The sequence below is a fragment of the Podarcis cretensis genome (assembly GCF_951804945.1).
Source record: "Podarcis cretensis genome assembly, chromosome: 4".
NCBI lineage: Eukaryota > Metazoa > Chordata > Lepidosauria > Squamata > Lacertidae > Podarcis > Podarcis cretensis.
The window spans coordinates 21,071,974-21,088,262 of record NC_137173.1 but is presented as its reverse complement, the minus strand read 5'-3'; the positions used below and the strand labels follow the sequence as shown (position 1 = coordinate 21,088,262).

General features: G+C 41.4%; 1 protein-coding gene and 1 long non-coding RNA gene across 2 annotated transcripts in view; one reads left to right on the top strand and one right to left on the bottom strand.

The window, feature by feature from the left end:
* PDGFD (platelet derived growth factor D) overlaps positions 1-16,289 on the top strand; it is a 147,564-nt gene that overhangs the window by 70,968 nt on the left and 60,307 nt on the right. The gene's annotated exons all lie outside the window — the stretch shown is intronic.
* Positions 14,912-15,381, bottom strand: LOC307214525. Its single transcript, XR_013838188.1, has 2 exons — positions 15,343-15,381; positions 14,912-15,173 (listed from the first exon to the last, which is right to left on the bottom strand). It is a non-coding gene; the product is annotated as an uncharacterized lncRNA (long non-coding RNA).

Sequence of the window (16,289 nt, the reverse complement as noted above, 5' to 3'; positions counted from 1 at the left end):
TTCTTTGCATCCTGTCACTGCACTCAACCATTTGCCTTTTCTTGCATCACAGTAGCTTGAAACTCTTGAAAGCTTTTCTTCTTGAAATCACAAGATGGTAATTCGAAAATGTCTTGACAGGCTTTTCTTTCTCTGAGGAAACACAACCTTCAGGTTGCCACATAATGAAAAGTGGTGTTCTATTGTTGCAGAAAACCATTCTTCATCAGGTGGCTGGATTATGTACTCAGATATTAGACGTTACCTTCTGGGATAGCTGTGGATCCACGCATCCATTCTCTTCCCAGCTTGGATCGTGAAGAGTGATGTTGGAGAATTCTAATGGAAATGGAAGCAGAAATTGCCAGTGTTCGTTTATTCATCCCATGTCCAGAATGGAAATAAATCCAGCAAATGTGATCAGTATTTGTTGTTTTTCCTTTCAGTCTGCAAATGATATGTAATGGATTATGCGACTCCCTGCCCCGATTGCATTATTTTTCGTTTGAACAGAAAAAAGTGGAAAAATGTAATGATGAAATAATTACACAATTTATGCAATTAATTATGCAAATTAAGCAAGTTATGTAATCTTTCCACAGTGGACAGTGCGGCAAATAATGTAGTTTTTGGCAGAACACAAACTGCAGCAGAATGGATGCGCTGCCGCATGCGACTAATAGAGGATGGAAGGGGGAAATATGCCTTCATACATTCCAAATCAAAAGTCATGAATTGTCAGGAGCTCAGCTTACACTCGAGTAGGACCCTGGTAGAGACACATGCCCGACTGGCATGTTCTCTCCCTCCTGACAGATCGTTCAGGAGCTTCAAAAGCTTTCTTCTGCCCGAACATCACAGTGATCGATGCCAACAGACATCGGCACACTCAGGGATACACAGAGTCTGTGCACTTTGCGTGACAGACCTCAGCAACTCAGCATTTTGGCTAATCTACTTTATTTACATATAAACACACACGGAGCACTGCAACATGGCTCCCTCTCTCTCTAGCATCAGACAGCAAAGAGAAAGGACAAAGGACAATAGTCCCACTTCACGGAACACAGTAACACAAACATCCTGTCTCCGTCACTTCCCACTTTGTGGAGTCAAAACATACTCCGTCATGTGAATAGACAAAAATCCCATGACTGCAATCACGGAGCAGGAATTCTAACATGAATGTGTATATTACACTATATTATAACAGAGCACTGCTACTCTGTTCTGCTTGATTGTTGAACTGAGATATCTGCATGTCGTGCAAAACAATAATACCTGTCCTGCAGGGATAGGGGAGGAATTCCTTTGGTGCTGTTTTCATGGCAGACCCTCCAACTGAATGCTCCTGAACCTGCTTGCGGATTGGAATGGCACTGCCAACCAAAGGAGAAACTGCTGCCTCTCAATGTCTAAAAGAAACAATGCTCAGCAAGTTCAGAAACTGGGACAACATGCATCAGTTTGTTGTTCCTGCCAGGAAAAAAAAAAAAAAAAAACAGAGTAGAAAAGACCTGGAGCATCATTGACATTCCAGGGGCACTGCAGGCACTTTGGAGATAATCCATAACATTCCAGTGTAACTGCTCCTTCAGCCAAAAGGTAGGCTCGTAAGAGGAATACTAGGAAGGAAGTGGACTTTATATTGTTAAATATTTATTTTTTCAACCTCTGGGAATGTTTGTGATAGGTTTATGAGCTTGCAAAATATTTAAAGAATTGGGGTATTGGCCATTAGTTTACATGACCAGAGAAGCAGCTGCTTGTAGTGATGCCTGCCCAATCATGGCTATGTTCTACTTCCACTGTCAGAGGCAGTAAACCTCTGTTTACTAGCTGCTTGGTGGGCAGAGAGCTGTTGCACTCGGGTTCTGCTTGTGTGTTTCCCATAGGCACCTAGTTGGCCACTGTAGGAACAGGGTGTTGAACTAGGCGAGCCATTGGTCTGATCCACCAGTGCTTTCCTTGTTCTCTTTGTTGAGAATTCCCTTCCACCTTAAGGAACAGACCTGAGACTGTTGCATGTCACATGTCTGTAACACACACCAGCATTGCATGCTGGGAACTTCCATTTGTGTATAGCTTTCTGTTTTGCTTTGTACACGAAGGAGATCAGACATGTTGTCTTTTGTCCTGATCTATGCTGAATAAACCTGCTTGTAAAGGTACTCACACAGCCTCTTGTGCCACTTCTGTTTTCTCTGCTGAATAGTGTGCACAGGCTTCTAAAGCCTGTGTTGCAGATTTATGCTGCACCAAGGACCAGAGTTCACCTGGCACACTGGCCAGTGGGTTGGAGCCAGCTGGGGGCCTGCCAATTGCCCCCGTTTCCTTGGATGCATGCCAACACTCTTATGGTTTGGGATGTACTTACAGATCCTTCAAGCGCCCCTATTTTCCAGGGACAGTCCCAGATCTATAGAAGCCATCCCGGTTTCTGATTTGATCCTGGAATGTCCCACTTTTCCTTAGGATGCCCCCTGTTTTCACTGGAGAAATGTTGGAGGGTATGGAGTTATACAACCCCTTGAGCCAAGGAGATAATTAACTATACAACCTTTAGAGGGTATTGGAAGGCAGCCCTGTTTAGCAAAGGAAGTTGTTTAGTGTTTAATGTTTTGTTATTTTTTAATGTATTAGAAACTGCCCAGAGTGGCTGGGGCAACCCAGTCAGATGTGTGGGACATTATTATTATTATTATTATTATTATTATTATTATTATTATTGAATAGGATGTACTTATTGTCATCGGAGAAATGTTGGAGGCTATCTTCTTATTTTCTCCAACACCAATTTTATCCGAGGCTCCTTAAAAGATGTCAGAGCAAGGCACATCCTATATGTGCCTTGGAGGGTCAACCTCTAGTAACATCTCAGATATAATAGTTGAAAATTTCTCTTTTGTATTGGTTAGAAATAAAAAGTGAATCTAAAACTGGTCCTGTATCAAATCACACCTCAAGTGAAGAGCTTACTTGGCACCCCTTTCCATTTGTACAACAGACTACAGTGGTACGTCTGGTTGCGAACGGGATTCATTCCGGAGGCCTGTTTGCAACCTGAAGTGCTGTATCTGCACAGGTGTGTGGTGCAATTTGGTGCTTGTGCACATGCAGTGAAACCCAGAAGTAACCCTTTCTGGTACTTCTGGATTGCCGCGGGATGTAACCTGAAAGAACGTAACATGAAGCAAACGTAACATGAGGTATGACTGTACTTTATTTTTTAATTATTCTATTGAAAGGCCATTCAATAGCTTTGATGCACAATTCCCATGCATGATTTATCTCTGCCATAAAAGACAATGGATTTGATGTATTGATTAGGCTTATTGACATTAGGGATATCAGGGGAGAGGCCCTGAACTCACCATCATGATCCTGCCTCAACACACATGTGTAGAAAAAGACAACAATATTAAGCAAATGTGCAGATCTCTAGTTTTTTTGTTACTTGTGGGCGTTTTGTTTTGGTACCTGAGGGAGCATTCAAAAATGTGATTTAGCAGGATTATGCGTAAGTGGTATTTGGCTGATATAGTAGTCTTGATTAAACCAAATTTTTTAAAAATGGAGATTTGAGGAAGGCAGGTCACACCTTAAAAGAGGGAGAAAGGATTGTGAGAGGGCGAAAGGTACCTCTTTAAATCAGACAAATCAATAGGCAACAAACTGGTGCAGAGATGTGTAAATAGACACTACTTTAGCATCACGCTGCAGAGTGGTTATTCAGCATAGATGCCAGCTACTTAATTATAGTTTACGCCAAACGATATTCAAGGTCATCACTGTGGTTCCTCTTATAATTACAGGCTACGCTGTAAAAATAGAATGCATTGTCCCACAGGAACCTTCAGACATATCCATTGCCACTTCATTTTATTCAGCTAAGTTTTTTCTTCTTCTCTTTTCCAAATAATTATCGTTCCATTTTATTTATTTATTTTATAACCTCAGTCAGGGTGGGAGGTACGGAGAAAGAATAACAGCAAAGGTAAGGGTTTCAGCAGCATCCCTCGCTAACCAGAATGATATTTATACCAGCCTGACTGGGGCTTTAGTTGTCTGGCATTTGTCTTGAAATGGTAACACTGAGAGAAATTTGTACAAGGAGGGACCTTCTCTCTGCTACAATATGGTACAAGCACCCATCACTGGAGAGAGCCATGGTCTAGTACTGCAGCTACACACTTTGCAGGTATCAGGTGACATAAAAGGGCTGGTAGGGTTTTATTGAACCCTATAAAGATCCCAACTTTTCTGTCTGGATAACTTGTGGGCCCCCACAGTCTTTTCCAGAAGTTGGCACCTCTGCCTGCGGTGGTCTAGATGAAACCTATTAAAATAGCCTTTTCAATACACATTAGTATTGCACAATACACATCAGCATCAGTATAGCACATGTGTCATAAAGTTTCTATCTCTCTTTGAAGGCTTGAGCCTGTGGGTGGAAGGATTTGAGTCTGTGTGTTGTGAACTTTTGGTATATTGAATTTTTTAAAATATCAATTAACCTTTATTGGGTTGCACCTGTTTTGTATTTATGCTTGAATTTAGATGTAATAGAAGACTGGGATCAGCCTCAAGTTCTCATATGCTGTTGAACTGCAACTCCCGTTATCCCCAGACAGTTTGGCCCAATGGTCAGGGATGATAGGAGTTGTAGTCTGACAGCATCTGGGAACCCAAGGTTGACGAACAATGGCTTAGAGGACGCACAAGTCTGGAAGCTAGGCAATAACTTTGCTGTCTCTCTCCAACAACAAGAACAAATTGGCAACAGGAAACTCCTGGCTCCACCCAGATGCAACTAAATTTAGTACTACCTAGTGATGAAATGATATAATGGCACTATCCAAGTAGTGGGTATATATGGGGGAGAGATCATGGTATTCTACTCAATAGTGATCCTGAGCAGAACTCCGATGTATAGTTTTCAGAGTAAAAACTTAAACACATTGCAGGATTCCCAAAATGTAGACCAGAGGCAATTATATTTCATCCAGCAGAGCTACTGAAGGCAAATGAGCATAATGGTCACAAAACCAATACATTCAGGATTGTCACCGTCCATAAGAAATTCAGTTGCAGCAGACTTAACTTAAACTTACAATAACTTATAAAAAGTCTAAACCTTAACACTAAGCATACTAGGTACAGAACACCACACCAGAAGGAAGAGAGACAGAAAGAGATAGTGAATCCCAGGCTCCTTCTGGCCCTACTTATATAGTCAGCATGACCTTTACAGAAAGAGATAAGAGAACCAGTTTAAGCTTCTCAGCTTCTCTGAAGGAATAACCCAAACACCATGAACCTTCTGCTTGTTTCTTTCACACCCAGAAGCTTCCAGAACCCTCTTGAATTCATCAGAGTAGGAAAAATCAATACTTTCTGTACTAAGAAATGCAAACTGACAGGGTTGCAATTGTGAAGAAAGAGATAAGAGAACCAGTTTAAGCTTCTCAGCTTCTCTGAAGGAATAACCCAAACACCATGAACCTTCTGCTTGTTTCTTTCACACCCAGAAGCTTCCAGAACCCTCTTGAATTCATCAGAGTAGGAAAAATCAATACTTTCTGTACTAAGAAATGCAAACTGACAGGGTTGCAATTGTGAAGAAATGGAATATGCTGCATAAATGTGGATCAGACTTTTTCTTCTTGTTGGTAAATAGGAATACCTGTCAAGACTTTTAATAGACTGAGCTTTCTGAAAAGAATCAGAACATGGTTGTTTAATCTGGGGAGGGGGATGGGACCCAAACAGATTTTTCCAAAATGTAGTTAATTATTAAAATGCACCTTCTTATTCCCACATACCCAACAGCCAATTTTCCTCAGCACAATAAGCACCAGCAGGAAGTGATTACACATCAAATCTCTTATATATCCTGGTTTTGTCTATTTTCTATCAAGCTAAACCCGTCTCTTTTTTCTTCACGTAAAACATCTATTTTAACTTTCGTTTAGAAAAATGTGGAGGCAGAAGATTAAACTTGGCAAGACTGAAGTGTCAAGTTTTTGTATTTTTTGGTGTTCCTTGATCAAAATACAAGGAAGTGTTTTCATTGTCCCTAAAATTATGCTGGAGATGTATGAGAATATTTTATTTTAGGCAGGAATGTGATGGAGTTTATTCTCTTAATTAGTAGCATCTGGCCACACATTTTTGTGGTTAATGTTGTAGCACATTTGTTCTGTGTACTTTGTACTTTATTGGCCAGTGGGAAATGAAATAATCAACTTGTGGCGTGATCTTAGGAGCCAGCGGGCCAGCACAAAATCTGTTTTCTTTGTTTTCTTAACGAAAACCTTATTAATCACTTTATATTAAAACTCCCATGCCAATATACACATTTCAAACACTCAGTAAAAAAGTGGGAAAACACAAACAACAGAAATGATCTGCACCATACATTTTAAACTCATGGGTTCCTCCAAAGAATGCTGGAAACTGTAGTTTGCCCTCACAGAGCTACAATTTCCCAGCACCCTTAACAAACTACAGTTCCCAGAATTCTTTGGGGGAAACCAAGCGCTTTAAAAAGGGTTTAGCATGCATGGAGCTCTTGCCCCTTCTCATGGTTCACGCAACATGTCATTATTCTCCAGGAGAGCTAGTCATAATTAAGTACTTTTCCTTCCACTGATTGCAATGAAGAGTTGAGCACTTAGTTAAATATTTCCCATTGTACTTTGTCAAGCTGAAAAGTGCTTAATTTTGGATGGATCACTCCAGGGGCAGCCAATAGGAAAGCAGGGGGCATCACATACCTATCTTCCCAGCAGCAGCATCACAGTGGCTCAGCAGCAGGGATAGAAACAAGGTGGTGGGATATTGCCATGGTAGAGAATGCTGGGTTTCTTCTGCTCAGCAATATCAATAGCAACGCGATGGCCAGAAACAATTACAATGTGAAAAACTTTATGGAATAATTCAAAACATCAAAACTAACAAACTGAAGTCTCTGAAAGTCCTTAAATGAATCACGGTGCCAGACTTTACCCGGCGGAGAACAAGCTGTGAAGCTTTGTATAATCAGCAAATGTCCAATTCTGATGTCCAACTCTGAACTCTGCTGAACAGTGGGGTTGGCTATATATATTTTTCAAAAAATGTTGTTAGTAACAGTGATTACATCATCACATGAGCACTGTTCCAGAGTATTTTTTATTCTCATGTATATTATATCTATTCGAAAAAAGTTTGGGTATGTAACTTTTTTATGTTACAGTTTATAATTTTTATGCTATTTGAAGTTGTTGTTATGCATGTGCAGGTCATCATTTGAATATTTTATTTTCAGCTAATGAAGCAATTACATATCTGTCTACTTATGAGTGTTGAACTAATTGGCTGATGAAGAATTCAACGAAACAGTAGTTGTTATCTGGAAACATTGTTCAGCAGAGTTCAGAGTTGGACATCAGAACTGGACATTTGCTGATTATACAAAGTTTCACAGCTTGCTCTCCGCCAGGTAAAGTCTGGCACCGTGATTCATGTAAGGACTTTCAGAGACTTCAGTTTGTTAGTTTTGATGTTTTGAATTATTCCATAAAGTTTTTCACATTGTAATTGTTTCTGGCCATCGTGTTGCTTTTGATATTGCTGACTCATATTTCGCAACACAGGCGTTAGTTCTGCTGGCATGTCCTCACAGTGCCAACATCCCTACCTCTTCACCCCTTCACCTCTCTCCCAGTAAGCCATGGTGATGGTGGTACCGGGAGGACAGGTGTGTACTGCAGCCCCTCTCTGCAAGGTGCTCCTGGCATGATCCAGCCAAAGTTAAGCACTTTTTAAGTCCAAAGAATTACAACGCAAGAGATTTAACTCCCTTGCGCAAGTATCTTCTTGTATTTATGTGGTTTTTAAGATGCACGGTGAGCTACCCGAAGAGACTGTTTAATATGGAAAGCCAAAGAATAACCATGGGCACACTGCTGATAGAAAAATATTAGATAATAACAGGATGGGAGGAGAATAACTGGGTCAAGTTGGTTACCTGGAATAAGTCCTTTCTTGCTTCCACAATTCTCACTGAAGGTGAGAAATGTTTGGCATTGAGTTTTCACTGATGATAGTGTAAGGAATTCAAATCTGCTATAATTTTTGTGACTGGGCAACATTCAGCTTGGTAAATCTATGTTTGATTAAAATGCACATAAAGTTATCTCAGAAAACCAAACTACTTTAATTTTACCTTCTGAAAATGCCAGGTAATTTAATTTAGTTTTCTCTACATAAAACATACCATGCTAAGCATACAACATTACCTTGTAATCATAAAACAATTTTAAAAAGTAATGACATCAAAGAAATTAAAACAATATAAAGAAATTACAACAATTTAAAGAAATGTAAACAATTATAGAAATTTAAACAAGAAGTGCCACCAAGCCTTGCTTTGATTCATTCTAGGATATCAGCTGCCAACTTGCTTCTTCGCTTCTGATTTTGCCCACTGATGTAGATCTCATGTCCCTGTCTCCTGCCTCTGTGACTTGTTTCACACACCTCTTTATAGACTAAGCATGACAGGGCCACTGTGGGACTTGTATGGGCCCATCAGAAAACTTCTTTACTTCCTCTGGAGCATAGGAACCAACTCCTAGGGACCAAGGTCCCTTCAGCCCCTCCAATAAATATATTAGTGGGCTGGGTCTCTGCAAAGGAGGTTCATATACCCCATAAAACCAATCTATCAGTTCCAACAGGAATTATGCACAGGGGCTGGTGCAAGATGTCTTCCTCGGACATACAGAAATACTCCCAAGTGTGTCATCATCTCCACCACTCAAGTCAATGATCTTTTGGACAACAGCTCTCCTCTCCTCACCGTCACCTGAGCATCAGAGTGTCTGGATTATTTCTGATTAAGGAAGGACACAAGTTTGTTATTATATTTGTTCTTTGGCTGGTATTTCCATTGCTTCTGTTGTCAGTTTCCATTTCACGACAGGTGGGTGGATGTGGGGGCTGAATTTATAGCACAACTCAAGAGATTATGGATATATTTAAGATAAAATGACAGCCATGAATTTAAATGCCAAGTGATGTGGATACTTTTTTTAGGCCTCATAATAGCTACAGCAATACTATCAAATGAGATCCGTACATCACTAGGGATGGACTGAGCAGCTACCTCCATCTCATTTTCGTCTTGCTGGCACTCGGTCATAGCATGCCATGGAAGGAGAACAACCATGAAGGCTTCGTGGTAGGCAATCACTGTTGCTTATTCGGAAGCAGACTAGTGAGGTGGGAAGGAGGTTTGTGTGCTGTAGATGCACTGGCATAACCAGTGCTCCTGTTGGTGTGTTTGCACCATGCTGACCTCACCACTATCTAGCTCCTCCTGATAAGCCAAAGCAGTCCAACTGCTGAGAAGCTAGCATAGTGGCTCTACCTCACCTGGCAAGCCACTTTGGGCATAATCCTCATAGGAGGAAAAGGATCAAACACAGAGAGAGAGAGGAAGGAAAGAGAGAGAGAGAGAGAGAGAGAGAGAGAGAGTATCAAATAAGTTCTCCTCCAAACATATTTTGGTTTCTTAGCTGCATGGCAGAAGAACATAAAACATGAGAAGAACACTGCTGGATCAATCCAATGGTCTATCTAGTCCAGCATCCTCTTCTCATGGTGACCATGGACTAGAGCAGAACTGTCATGGCAAGTAGCCATTGATAGCATTGAAGGTCAGCAATGATGGAGTTGGAGAGCTGTGATCCAGAAAGCCCAATTCCATCTACTTACCATGCCTCAGGTTCCAGATGTTCCTTAAGATAACCTGCTCCCAGACATTTAGGTCAATGGACTACAAATTAAAATATGGCTTTCATAGGACATTTGCTGTGAAAAGTTTTCAGTGCTTGTAGACAGTGTTTGCAATCCAAGAGCTCTGTTGCAGTCAACATTTTTACCCCTTACGGGTCGATTCCCTACAATGTATACAACATATATACAATCATATAAAGTAGGGATAGGAAATATGATGCCTTCCTGATGTGATTAGGCTGCAGCTCTCAATACATCTGACCACCGGCCATGGGATTTGTAAACCAACAAGAATTGGAGGACATCACCTTGGCTAGTTCTCATCTTTATTAAAAGTAATTTAAAAATTGAAGGAAAGAAACAAATGAAAATTGGTCTGTTATTTACTGGCTTGGTTTTTGGTGGTCTAAATTGAATTGTTAGGATTTTTTCTTTCAATAAAATCTTTTAATGTTGGCGGGGGGAGGTCTAGATGTTCCTAGTATCTTTATAATTAATTTTGGAGACCATCTGTTGGGCATCTTCCCAGCAAGCTGCATATCCAGATATCCTTGAGGGTTTTTTTGTTTTTGTTTTTTAAAGTTTTCTCAGGGGAATCACAGCATTGGCTACCTAAGCAATTGTAGTGGGGGGTTTTTGAAACCACTGTGTACGTATTCCCACAAGTGTCATGGAGAAGTTGATGAGGTTTATTTGTGGGACTGCTTTTTGTTCTTGTTTTTTTAGTTTTGCACCAGTAGTCTCTCGACTAGTGCCAAACAGCTGTTTTCAAAAATGACCCCAAGGTTCAGAGAAGCTAAGCTGAGATAAAATGTACCAAGTCAAGAGCATTTCCTCCAGAATTGATAATCTTTCAACCACGGGGAAATGGCTGGCTCAGTTTCCATGGAACAGTCTAGAGTAGCAGTTCAAAACCTGTTGGTCCCCAGATGTTGTTGGACTACAACTCCCATCATCCCTAGCTAGCAACGCCAGAGCTCAGGGATGATGGGAGTTGTAGTCCAACAATATCTGGGGACGCACAGGTTGAGAACCGCTATTCTAGAGGCACAAGGGACTATCACTTGGTTGAAGCTAAGCAGGTTTCGGTCTGGCCAATGCCAAGATGGGTGACCACTTGAGAACTACATATATGCCACATTGGCTTCCATGATGGAAAAAAGGTGGGATATAAACGTATTAAACTAAATAGATCCGACACAAATTCTGCACCAGGGACATTTGCCCATGCCAAACCATTCACATGTGTAAACAATAAAGCAGTGGTTTGTTAGAACCAAATTATATATTGATGTCTTGCCTGGCTATTCATCACTTAGGGAGAAATGGGGCCTTGAAACATGATTCACTTTATCATCATCATCATCATCATTTATATTTTACCCTTTCTCCAAGGAACTCAAGGTTGTGTACATAGTTCTCCCCTTCCTCATTTAGACAACAGCCTTGTGAGGTAGGTTAGGCTGAGAGACAGTGACTGGTTACACAGTGAGGTCCCCAAACCAATGCATGACCCAAAAGTCACCTGTCCTTGGAAACTGACAATTCCCCAAATTTCATCATGCAGTTTTTGAACAACAAAAAAGAGTAGAAAAATGTGTGCATTTGTTTATTTTTAAGCATTAAAATGTATTGCATATGGGAAAATTGCTTGCAAAAATGTTCATACTAGGCAAAATTGCATGAGAAGGGATATATTGGAAGAAACACACATGGAAATGTGTGTGGATTTTGGGGTAGGCTTTGAAAACTGATTTGGTGAGCTGGACTGAAGACTGGGAAAGGGAGAAACGGAGAAAAGCCATAACTGGACAGGTTCTTCCATTCGTACTTGGCACACCAGCTGATATGGAAAAGTTTTCTTAAGATTGGGCAGCTGAAGACAGTTAATCTATACTGGGCAGAGATGGGATATTGTGTTACCACTGCTGGACTGCGGCCATGAGCATAGTGCTAAAGGAAAAAGGAAAACACAGGTTCTTTAATCTTCTGAAAAGGTCATTCAGGAGCCAAAGCTATACTCCAGGAGGCAGGCAAAGACACAGTATAAAGTCTGCTATGGAAGCAGCATGCAGCCAGAGTTCTTGATTAACTTAAATAAAAACAAGTAAAGGGCTGATTCCTCTTTACACAGGTTGGAGAAAACAACTCACAGCAGTGATTCTTGACCTCCCTCCATTCACACTGTGAAAATGCATAGATATACTAATAATAGTAATAAACAAACTTTGGTTCTTAATTTAGTCTTGAAATTCAAAGCAGCTGCACAGCCGCTTGGGACTTCTGTATGAGCGCATCGCAAATTGCTTTTCCCAGTGCTGTGGCACTGCGCTAGAGAAATGTTTTTCAAAATATACATAATAACAGGGTTGATCTCCCAATGGATGAAAGCCGTATTGCAAGCCATATAGAAAAGATGCCTGTTACATAGCAAAATCATTGTTCTTTATTTAATTATGTCCCCCCCACACACACACACACAGAACATCCCAGAGGTTCTGGGGCAACTGTGAACACAGCCCCATGTAAAACAAACATAGCATTCCAGCGAAGCCATCGCTCTTGGTTGAGAACAGAGACACACCAAGTGGTGATAATTAACTGTGAGCTAAATCATGGTTGGAGGGGAAGAGAAGGTACAGATCTTATTTTAATTCTAAGAAAGAAAGCAGCAACAAACTTTTCCCACGCAAGCTTAGAGACATTGCTTTGCCACGAGAAAACAGGATAAGTTTCATGCAGTAATGAAAACAGTCACAGTGTGCCTGGACCACAGGATTTGACTTCGTATCTGTAGCTTTGGGAAGTAGCTCAGCTGAGTTTGGAGTCTGGGGCTTTCTAGTTCAACTTGTTATTCGGGATATGTTAGTGTGGGTACGTCCCACTGAATTCAAGAGGACTTAGTTATAAATAGTCATGCCCTGTTAAAAACAAAGCACTGTTTTCCCCTGCCTAGTGCATTACAATGGGGAATATAAGGAATCAGCTACACTGGTCAATGATAACGTTAAAAATGCGTTATACAAATATGGCACCAGAGGGTGCTGTAGAGCAGTGATCTGCTGTGAATGGTAAATTGCATTGGGAGCCAAATTTTATAGCGTTTTTTAATAGTGTTTTTCATATCTGTGTAGATCCCGCCTAAGAATGGTGTGTGCGCTCTCTCTCTCTATATGTATATTCATGAAAGTGGATGAAATTTGCAGGCACAGCAGGTCCTCCAGAGTGGATTAAGTCTTCCAACTTGCAGTGAGGAACAGCAAACTGTTTTTGTTTTTGGGAAACCCAGCCAGATGGGCAAGGTATAAATAAATTATTATTATTATTATTATTATTATTATTATTATTATTATTATTTTGTGCAGGGCACTATTAAAATAAAAGAGACTGCCCACTTCACAAGGTTCCTCCCACCCACCACCACAAATTGAAACGTGGCTACAGCTGCAACAGGGGCCAAGTGAATGCACTTATGCATGTAAGGTTACTTTCGGTGGGATGTGGGTGGCGCTGTGGTCTACTGAGCCTTTGGGGCTTGCTGATCGGAAGGTCAGCAGTTCGAATCCGCGCGATGAGGTGAACTCTGTCCCAGCTCCTGCCAACCTAGCAGTTCAAAAGCACACCAGTGCAAGTAGATAAATAGGTACCGCTGCGGCAGGAAGGTAAATAGCATTTCCATGCGCTCTGGAACTTGTCACGGTGTCCCGTTGCACCAGAAGCGGTTCAGTCATGCTGGCCACATGACCCGGAAAGCTGGCTCCCTCGACCTGAAAGCGAGATGAGCGCTGCAACCCCATAGTCACCTTTGACTTAACCGTCCAGGGGTCCTTTACCTTTTACCTTTACTTCCCATGCATAAAGAATGCCTGAAGAAGGCTACCATCTCCATGGATGAAGTTGGAAGAATGCAAGAGTTTCCTTCAAGGACGCTGAGACTTAAGCCTGCAAATCCTTAAGGATTTGTCATGTGGCGCTCAGCTTTTACGTCACCAATGTGTTCTGACTAAAGGAAGGAGCCACCAGAGGATGAACAACTAGGTCTTACAATAGCATGCAACAGCCAGAATGAGGCATATGAGAAAGGTCCACATCCTGTAGAATATAGGTTACCTTGTTTGTTTGTTTGTTTGTTTGTTTAGATGGAATAATTGAGGTACAGTGGTACCTCGGGTTGAGTACTTAATTCGTTCCAGAGGTCTGTTCTTAACCTGAAACTGTTCTTAACCTGAAGCACCACTTTAGCTAAAGGGGCCTCCCACTGCCGCCGCGCCGCTGGAGCACGATTTCTGTTCTCATCCTGAAGCAAAGTTCTTAACCCGAGGTACTATTTCTGGGTTAGAAGAGTCTGTAAGCTGAAGCGTATGTAACCTGAAGCGTATGTAGCCCGAGGTACCACTGTACTAGGAAGCCACAATAAAACCGCATGCTGCTGTCTGGGCTGTACCAGAAAGAATTCAGATGGGACTTAACCATTTTGGAATGTTTCGCAACAACAAATCTTTTTCTGCCTGTGGAAACTTAGCATGGCAGGGTTCTGTGAAAAGAGGATGCTGGACTCGATGGGCCTCTGGCTCCTCTTATTTTCTGTGTTACCTGGTCCAGGTTCTGCCAATAACTCCACTCCATGAACCTTGCCAGACCCCACAATTCACCAGCAATGGCTCTGTGTGACGGAAGGGAATCTACTCAAGCAAACTTGAGACAGGTAACACGCCAACTTCTATTAGAGCAGCTACTCTTGCGTTCAGTGAGGGTCACGGTGTAAACAGCTATCTTTAAAAGGAAGGGCATGAATTACTAGGCTTCCTGGCACCATGGGAGATCCTTTTCCTCAGAAGAGGATAGTAATGAAACACAGTGTTCAGTGGCTTTGATTCATGCAATTGTTTAGAGTCACACACACGAACAAACATACCATTTTACCAAGGGAAATAGTTCTGCAGTTTCAGATCACTCCGTATTTCCCAAAAGCTTGATGCAGTGATGTAATTTGCACTGTTGGCCACGAAGCACAGCCCCTATGCAATCTGTCTACATTCTTTCTGATTTATAGAGTCCTGAGCGTAACCAAAGGAAAAAAGAAAAAAGAATCCTGCTTACTATGGGAAAATTGGATGCGTGGGGGAGGGGCTGGGGCCAACAGAACTAGCTGTACAAATTCAGTTTATTTTGCATGCCTCGACCCGAAAATGAACTGTTCTGTGGCTTCGGTTCAAAAATGCTTTTCTCCCCTTCGCTTTGGAACTCTTTGGACGTAACTGGTTAGATCTTGCCAGCTGCCAAGCTGAGAAAAATGAAGGGGGGGGCAGCTTATCTGCAATAACAACAGCAGCATGTGATGTTGACAGGTATAGGTGTGTAATGGGTGAAACAAATATGGAAGGTCTTGAGGAAAAAGCAGGATGCACCTGGAAGAGCACAGCAGGAGATGTTAATGTTTCTGTTGTAAAAACACACAGTAATAAGATGAATCACACACATACACACATCCCAGTATGGGGCTCATGTTCTGTGTCCAAGATGTTTTGGGAAGTATAAGATGGTGTCCCCTCCTCCCATTCTATGTCCAGAAATCACCTGGACTGGAAGTTCCGTTTTACTTTGGTCGCATCCACACCTCCAATCAGAGCACATTTATGTCATGGAGAATGCTGGGAACTGTAGTGCTTGTGAGGTGATAGGTCTGTGAGGTCAGCACACTTAACAAACCATTGTCCTTGGGGATACTTTGGCTGTTAAAATGGTATAGGAGCTCAGCACTGGCAGTACTGGCAAGGGAAATAGGGACAATTCTGGGATCAAATTAGAAACTAGAATGGCTTTTGTAATTCCGGGGCTGTCCCTGGAAAATCAGGACACTTGGAGGGTATGCTGTTGAGGCTTTAGTTGGGAAACTTTGGGGCTTTCTTTGACCTTATGTGGCCTGTGGTTTTTGGCCTTATAATTGAACCTCTTTCTTTTAATTCATTTTCAAGACCCGGTCATGCTTTTCAAGTAATGAGGCCAAAACAAGTAGATTTACTGTCTTCCTTCTGCTGTGTGTGTGTTCTTTTGTGGGAAGCAGATGTATTTCTGTGGCAGCTCCTTGACAAAATTCCCTTTTAATAAAGTGTGCTGTTGAACATTCTGGATGTCTTTGGGTGGAGTGCATGTGTTCAGATTTCTATGCCAACCATCTCCCTAAAATAACATTTCTGTTACCAACTTCAACATATTACTTGGATGACATTCAGCAACATGGAATAGTTTTATGCTCGTCATCTTTCACTTATTTCCTTCTTTGTTGCTGCTTTATCTCCAAAATTGTATTAGGCGTTAGTCTTATTTCCACATAGCCACTGAGCTGACATGAACAGGGTTACACTGAAAGTTTCTGAGTTCTTAAAGGCAATGGATAAGTTGTCTTGTGTTTATCCATTTGAGCAAAGGGCAGTGACATGCTCAGCTGGTGTTAATTTGTGGTTTAATTTGTGTCTTTTTTATAGTACATCAGTTTCCCTGAACAAATTTTATTTTCTGCTATT